The sequence below is a fragment of the Arvicola amphibius genome, chromosome 12 (assembly GCF_903992535.2).
Source record: "Arvicola amphibius chromosome 12, mArvAmp1.2, whole genome shotgun sequence".
In the NCBI taxonomy this organism is placed as follows: Eukaryota; Metazoa; Chordata; class Mammalia; order Rodentia; family Cricetidae; genus Arvicola; species Arvicola amphibius.
Window position 1 is genome coordinate 129,097,955 of NC_052058.2, and position 8,205 is coordinate 129,106,159.

Genomic DNA, 8,205 nt, shown 5'->3' on the forward strand with positions numbered 1-8,205 from the left:
GGTTATATTTAGGAAGTGGTCTTCTGTGCCCGTGCATTGAAGACTATTCTACTATCTCTTCTATCAGGTTCAGTGTGATCAGATATATATTGAGGTCTTTAATTCATTTGGACTTGAGTTTTGTGCATGGGGATAGATATGGCTCTATCTTCATTCTTCTACATGTTGACATTCAGTTATTCCAGCACCATTTGTTGAATATGCCTTCTTTTTTCCATTGTATAATTTTAGCACCTTTGTCAAAAGTCGGGTCTTCATAGTTGTGTGGATTAATATCCAGGACTTGGATTCAATTCCATTGGTCAACCTGTCTGTTTTTATGCCAGTAACAAGCTATTTTTTATTACTATAGCTGTTTAATAGAGCTTGATGTCAGGAATGGTGATGCCTCCAGAAGTTCCTTTATTGTACAGGATTGTTTTGGCTATCCTGGGTTTTTGTTTTTCTATATAAAGTTGATTTTTGTTCTTTTAAGGTCTATGAAGATTTGTGTTTGGATTTTGATGGGGATTGCATTGAATCTATAGATTGATTTGGTAGGACTACTATTTTTAATATGTTGATCCTACCTATCCAAGAACATTGGATATCTTTCCATTTTCTGGTATCTTCTTCAATTTCCTTCTTCAAAGATTTAAAGTTCTTGTCAAATAGGTCTCTCACTTCTTTGGTTAGTGTTAACCCATGATATTTTATGTTATTTGTGGCTATTGTAAAAGATGATGTTTCTCTGACTTTCTCCTCAGCTTCTTTTACATTTGTATATAGGAGGGATATTGATTCTTTTGAGTTGATCTTGTATCCTGCCACATCACTGAATGTATTTATCAGCTGTAGGAGTTCTCTGGTAGGGTTTTGGGATCACTTATATATACTATCATATAATCTGCAAATAATAAAAGTTTGACTTCTTCCTTTCCAGTTTGACTTTGCTACAATGTGTATTTCATGCTCTCATTCACAGTAGCAAAGAAGAGCTCATTTTCTACCAAACATCCAAGAGCCATCAACATCAGAAATCCAGGCCAGTGATAAGAAACTGAGAGTGAACAGATTTCCATCTTCACAAAGAAGAAAGGCATCAGGAAATCATAATGAATAGATTTGTTTTTTTTAATGTATGAGGTTAAAAAGAATCTGACTGTCAGCCCTGGGAATCCAGATGCCAGATTTATTAATCTGGGCAACTCTTTAAAAGTTCTCTTTGCAGACAAATGACAACTCCTCTCACATCATCTTTCCAAATCTTTAATTTCTCAGTCTAAAAAATAAATGCTACTCAAATAATGACTGCAGTTAGATCTTTTTGTTATAATTTAGAAATGATTATATTCAGCTACACATATAGAACTCCAGAATATGACAAGAAAAAAGAAAACAAAAACAAAATATCCTCATCCTGGTAGTAAAATCATGGCAGAAAATAATGCACTCAAATTCATTTACATATTAGAAGTGGCTTAAGCTAACCATAAAGCTTTTTAAGAATGAGAGATAGTGCTTGGAAACAAAGCCCCATTATTAATGTAGTCAAGATATTCTGATGAATTCAATAAAATAAGAAGTTCTGCTTAGACCAGTGAAAAGCTATTTTAAAAAATATGGTTGTATTGAATCCAGGTTCTAGATGCAGAATTCCTTTTTCCCAATGGCTGAAAGTTCACCTCATGCATCTGAAAACCTTTGAGGAGAAGCAGTCTTTAACTGTGTCAAAACAGCACTGTTGGTTTGGGGGCAGGCAACTTTATAATGTCCAAGGTGATCCAAATCTTCATAGCCCATTGGCTAGATTGTCAAGAGAGGCTACAGAGCCTACTTCCATTAATTCAGTTTGGTTAGACAACATTATCAGGAAACAAGATTTTGTTTGAGGATATAAAGATGGACAACATGTAACTCTTCTGGGGAGTGGGTTATATGCAACCCTGAGGAGGGTGCCACCATTGGTGGAGTGTTGGGCTCAGATGGACATCAACTGGTGTAACTCTGGGTATCTGTATCTCTTCCCCAGATTGAACCTCTCCCCTTTCATTGTCATCAGATTGCTTCAGCTCCATCTCCCAGACACCTCACAAAAGACATCAGCAAATCCCTAAAAGAAAACCAAGAAAAAGAAATCAAACATATGAAAGAAACTATTCAATACTTGAAAACTGAAATAGAGATAATAAAGAAAACACAAACCGAGGGAATTATAGAAACAGAAATCATGAGAAAACAACCAGGAACCACAAATGCAAGCAGGAGCAGCATGATACAAAAGATGGAAGAGAGAATCTCAAGTGCTGAAGATACAAAACAGGAAATAGACTCATCAGTTACAGAAAACATTAAAAAAAATCTTAACCCAAAATATCCAGGAAATATGGGACACCATGAAAAGGCAAAATCTAAGAATAATAGTTGTAGAAGAAGGAGAAGTTCAACTCAAAGGCACAGAAAATATATTTTAAAAAATCATAGAAGAAAACTTTCCCAACCTAAAGGAAGATATGCCCATGAAGATACAAGAAGCTTACAGAACATCAAATAGACTGGATCTTTTAAAAATAGTCCTATCGCCACATAATAATCAAAACACTAAACATACAGAATAAAGAAAAAATATTAAGAGCTGCAAAGGAAAAAGGCCAAGTAACATATAAAGATGGACCTATCAGAATTACACCTGACTTCTTATTTCAGACAATGAAAGCCAGATGGTCTTAGTCAAGCATTATGCAGACATTAAGAGACCATGGATGCCAGCCCAGACTACTATAACCAGCAAAACTTCTAGTCACCAAGAAGGACAAAATAAGATATTGCATGACAAAACTAGATTTCACCAATACCTAGCTACAAACCCAGCCCTACACAAAATACTAGAAGGAAAACTCCAACCCAAGGATGTTGGCTATACCAACAAAAACACAGACAATTGATGGTCCCACAGCAGCAAATCCCAAAGATGGGAAAAACCCACAAATTAACACCACCAACAAAGAAAACTAAATTAACAGGAGATAGCAATCACTGGTCATTAATATCCCTTAATGTAAATGCACTCAACTCACCTATAAAAAGGCACAGGCTAACAAATTGTATACAAAATCAGGACCCATCCTTCTGCATACAAGAAACACATCTCAACCTCAAGGACAGACATCATCTCAGAATAAAGGGTTGGGAAAAATATACCAAACAAATGGACCTAAGAAACAAGCAGGTGTAGCTATCCTAATATCTAACAAAATAAACTTCAAGCTAAAATCTGTCAAAAGAGACAAAGAAGGTCATTTCACATTAGTCACAGGAAAAATCCATCAAGAGGAAATCTCAATACTTAACATCTATGTCCCAAATACAAGGGCACCCTCATATGTCAAAGAAACACTTCTAAAGCTTAAATCATGCATTAAAACCCACTCACTAATACTGGGAGACTTCAATACTCCCCTCTCACCACTGGACATGTCAGTAAAACAAAAAATAAATAGAGAAATAAGAGAACTAACAGATGCTATGATTCAAATGGACTTAATAGACATCTATAGAATACTTGTTTCAAACAGAAAAGAATATACCTTCTTCTCAGCACCTCATGGAACCTTCTCAGAAATTGACCACATACTCGGTAACAAAACAAACCTCAACAAATACAAAAAAATTGGAATAACCCAATGTACCTTATCAGACCACCATGGTTTTAAACTAGAAGTCAACAGCAATACTAATTCCAGAAAAAACACAAACACATGGAAATTAAACAATGCTCACCTGAATCATCAATGGGTCAAGGAAGAAATAAAGGGAGAAATTCAATGAAAATGACCACACAACATACTCAAATTTATGGGACACAATGAAAGCAGTGTTAAGAGAAAAGTTCATAAGACTAAATGCCTACGTCAAGAAGCTGGAAAAATCCCACACTAGTGAATTAACAGAACACTTGAAAACTTTAGAACAAAAAGAAACAAACTCATCTACGAGAACTAGACCGCAGGAAATAATCAAAGTGAGAACTGAAATCAACAAAATCGAAACAAAGAAAACAATACAAAGAATCAATGAGTCAGAAAGTTGGTTCTTTAAGAAAATGAAATAGGCCAACCTTCATCCAAACTAACCAAAAGGCACAGAGATAATATCCAAATTAACAAAATCAGACATGAAAACGAAACATAACAACAGACAAGGAGGAAATACAGAGAATCATCAGGTCATATTTCGAAAACCTCTACTCCACAAAATTGGAAAACTTAAAGGAAATGGAAAACTTTCTGGATAAATATCAATTGCCAAAATGAAATCAAGACTATATAACTTATATAAACTATCATATCATCAGCAAATAGTAGAGTTTGACCCCAGGAGCACAGACACTGAGAAAAACAATTAATAAATGGGACCTCCTGAAACTGAGATGCTTCTGTAAAGCAAAGGACATAGTCTCCAAGACAAAATGGCAGCCTACAGAATAGGAAAAGATCTTCACCAAACCTACATTGGACAAAGGGCTAATCTCCAAAATATGCAAAGAACTAAAAAAATTGGTCAACTAAAGCACAAATAGTCCAATACAAATGGGGTAGAGACCTAAACAGAACTCTCAACAGAGCAATCAAAAATGGCCAAAAGACATTTAATGAAATGCTCAACATCCTTAGCCATCAGAAAATGCAAATCAAAACAACACTGAGATTCTATCTTATACATGTAAGAATGGCCAAGAACAAAAACACCGATGACAACTTATGCTGGAGAGGATGTGAGGTAAAGACAGCACTCCTCCATTGCTGGTGGGAATGCAAGTTGGTACAGTCATTTTGGAAATCATTATGGTGATTTCTCAGAAAATTAAAAACCACTTACCTCAAGACCCAGCAATACCACTTTTGGGTATATACTTAAAGGATACTTACTAATACCATGAGGACATGTGCTCAAGTATGTTTATAACTGGAGCCTGGAAACAACCTAAATAACATCTATTGATGAATGGATAAAAATGTGGTACATTTACACAATGGAGTTGTATACAGAGGTAAAAAAATAATAACATCTTAAAATAAAATTTGCAGGCTGATGGAGGAGGGTCATCTGTCTATGTGTTACTTTCATTGGTTAATAAAGAAACTGCCTTGGCCCTTTAATAGGACAGAATCAGGTAGGTGGAGTAGATAGAACAGAATTGTGGGGAAAAAGCAAAGTCAGACAGATGCCTCAGGCAGACACCATAGCTCTCCTCTCCGAGATGGATGCAGGCTAAGATCCTTCTTGGTAAGCCACCACCTTGTGGTGCTACACAGATTACTAAATATGGGTTAAAGCAAGATATGAAAAGTAGCCAATAAGAGGCTAAAACTAATGGGCCAGACGGTGTTTAAATGAATACAGTTTCCATGTAATTATTTCAGGTGTAAAGCTAGCTGGGTGGCGCCATGCAGCCCGCCGCCTCATCACTAAAGCAGGCAAATGGATGGATCCAGGAAACATCATATTGAGTGAGGTAACCCAGACCCAGAAAGACAAATATAATATGTATTCACTCGTAAGTGGCTTTTAGACATAATTCAGGAGAAACTTTGTTCTGGAAATGTCAGCTGTTGTGCTCTCATGTATCGTTAAAAGTTCTTAGTGTCCATGTAGGCAGGCAGTATCTCACTGTTCACTTGCTTCCTTTTCTCAGAACCACAGCTTTGGTTTCATTTTTTTAAATTTTTTTACATACAAACCTCAGTTCCCTCTTTCTTCACTCCTTTTTTCTTGCTCCCCAATTCCACCCTATCCCACCCCCATCCATTCCTCAGAGGGGGCAATGTCTCCCTGGGGAGTCAACAAAGTCTGTCATACCTGCTTGAGGCAGGACCAATCCTATCCCCTCTGTATTAAGGCTGAGCATGGCAACCCACCATAGGGAATGGAATCCAAAATGCTAGATCATGTACCCAGGATTGGTCCTGGTCCTACTGTCAAGGTGTTCCCCCAACAGACCAAGCCACATAACTGTCACCCACATTCAGAGGGTCTAGTTCATTACCATGCAGGTTCCCCAAATGCCAGCCCATGACTTTGTTTTAAACAGGAGGAAAGGGAGGTTTAGTTTCCTTTGCCCAGGCTCACAGAGAGATGGCTAAAGATTGTATCCACTTGTTTAATAATAAGCACTGTATTCCTTATCTTTATAAAATGTATTTTATTTTTATCTTTAAATTATGTTGTGCACATGTCTGTGCAGGGGTCTGTGCATTTCAGTATAGTGCCTGTGGAAGCTAGAAGAGGGCATTGGAGCCACCAAAACTGGGGTTACAAACATCTGTGAGCCACCTGCTCTGAGTAAAGGAAATAAACTCAAGTCCTCTAGAAGAGCAGTTTACACTCTTAACTGCTAAGACATGTCTCCAGCTACTAAACATTGCATTTAATTTTAAAATAAAAGTAAAATTCCTAGATAAGAAATATAGACATGAAATTTATTGTGGTATCATTCTGTGGTAGTTTGAACAAGTATGCCCCCTACACATAAGCTCATGTACTTGAATACTTAGTCATCAGTGAGTAGCTCTCTTTGAAAGGATTAAAAGAATTACCTGATGTAGTCTTGTTTGAGGAAGTGTGTTACTGGGGTGTGGGTTTTGAAGTCACTGTTTATAGCAGTAGCAAAATTACAGGTGTGATGTGACAATGGAATGATTTTATGGTTGAAGGTCACCACAGCATGAGGAACTGTATTAAAAGGTTGTAACAGTTTCAGGAACTTTGAGAACCACTCACTGGCTTACAAGGAACCATTTCCTTGATTCAGTACACTGGCTGATTGAAAGTTTTCTTGAGGAAGTCTTGTATCTGGTATTCTCTGAATACAAGATGGTCTTGAAAGGCCTGAATAACAATGTTTTTGTTGCTTTATAAATAATACTATTCAAAATTTCTACTTCCTCCCCTCCTCCCATTTCCTTCCTTCTACTCCATTCATCCTCCTTCCTCCTCCTCCAGTCCTAAGAGAGGGCAGGTTACCCTGTCCTATGGGAAATCCAAGGCCCTCCCCCACTCCATTCAGGCTTAGGAAATGTGCATCCAAATAGACTTGGATCCCAAAAAGCCAGTATATGCACTAGAGACAAATCCTAGTGCCATTATCATTGGCTTCTCAGTTGGCTCCAATTGTCAGCCATGTTCAGAGAATCCAGTTTGATCACATGCTCGTTCAGTCCCAGTCCCATCCTCTTGGATGGGTAGAATCAACATAGTAAAAATGGCAATTCTACCAAAGGCAATCTATAGATTCAATGCAATTCCCATAACATTCCCATCAAAATTCCTCACAGACCTTGAGAGAACAATAATCAACTTTATATGGAAAAACAAAAAACCCAGGATAGCCAAAAAATCCTATACAATAAAGTAACTTCCGGAGGCATTACCATCCCTGACTTCAAACTCTATTATGAGCTACAGTAATGAAAACAGCTTGGTATTGGCATAAAAACAGAGACATTGAACAATGGAATCAAATCAAAGATCCTGATATTAATCCACAAACCTATGAACACCTGATTTTTGACAAAGGAGCTAAAGTTATACAATGGAAGAAAGAAAGCATCTTTAACAAATGGCATAACTGGATGTCAACCTATAGAAGAATGAAAATAGATCCACATCTATCACCATGCACAAAACTGAATAGCAATGTTGATGGAAATATGTCAGTATCTAGAGTTGAGTGTAATCAACTAAAGTACCACCCTAAAGACAACTTCTGTCTCCTCACATGGACCATCTGAAAGAACTCTGTGTTTTCTCAGATGCACCCAAAGCTAGGCATTTACTGTCTCTTTGTGAGTCACTAAATATCCTCTGTTCTCCTTTAATTGCTGAGATCTGCTCTATGCTCTTGTTTAAACTGACTCCATGTTAATGTCTTAATATTTGAGTGGACACAGTATTCTTCTTTAGTCATTTTAATTATTTGTCTTTTGCCCTTGGTTCTCAGTATTTCAATGTGCACTACTAATTTTTTGTGCATAAATGGAATCAGACTTCATGGGTCATCAGGATGAAGCATAGTGGGACTGCTTCCATTGGGTTTTGGATGATAGGTTTAAATTTCTGTGGTCTGAAATTAGGTCCACTGTTTGTCACAATATCGATTTCTTATTCCTCTGTCCCTCCCCTTCTTTCATAGAAAAAAGGTGCCACCTTCTTAGCAAAGCCCTGCTA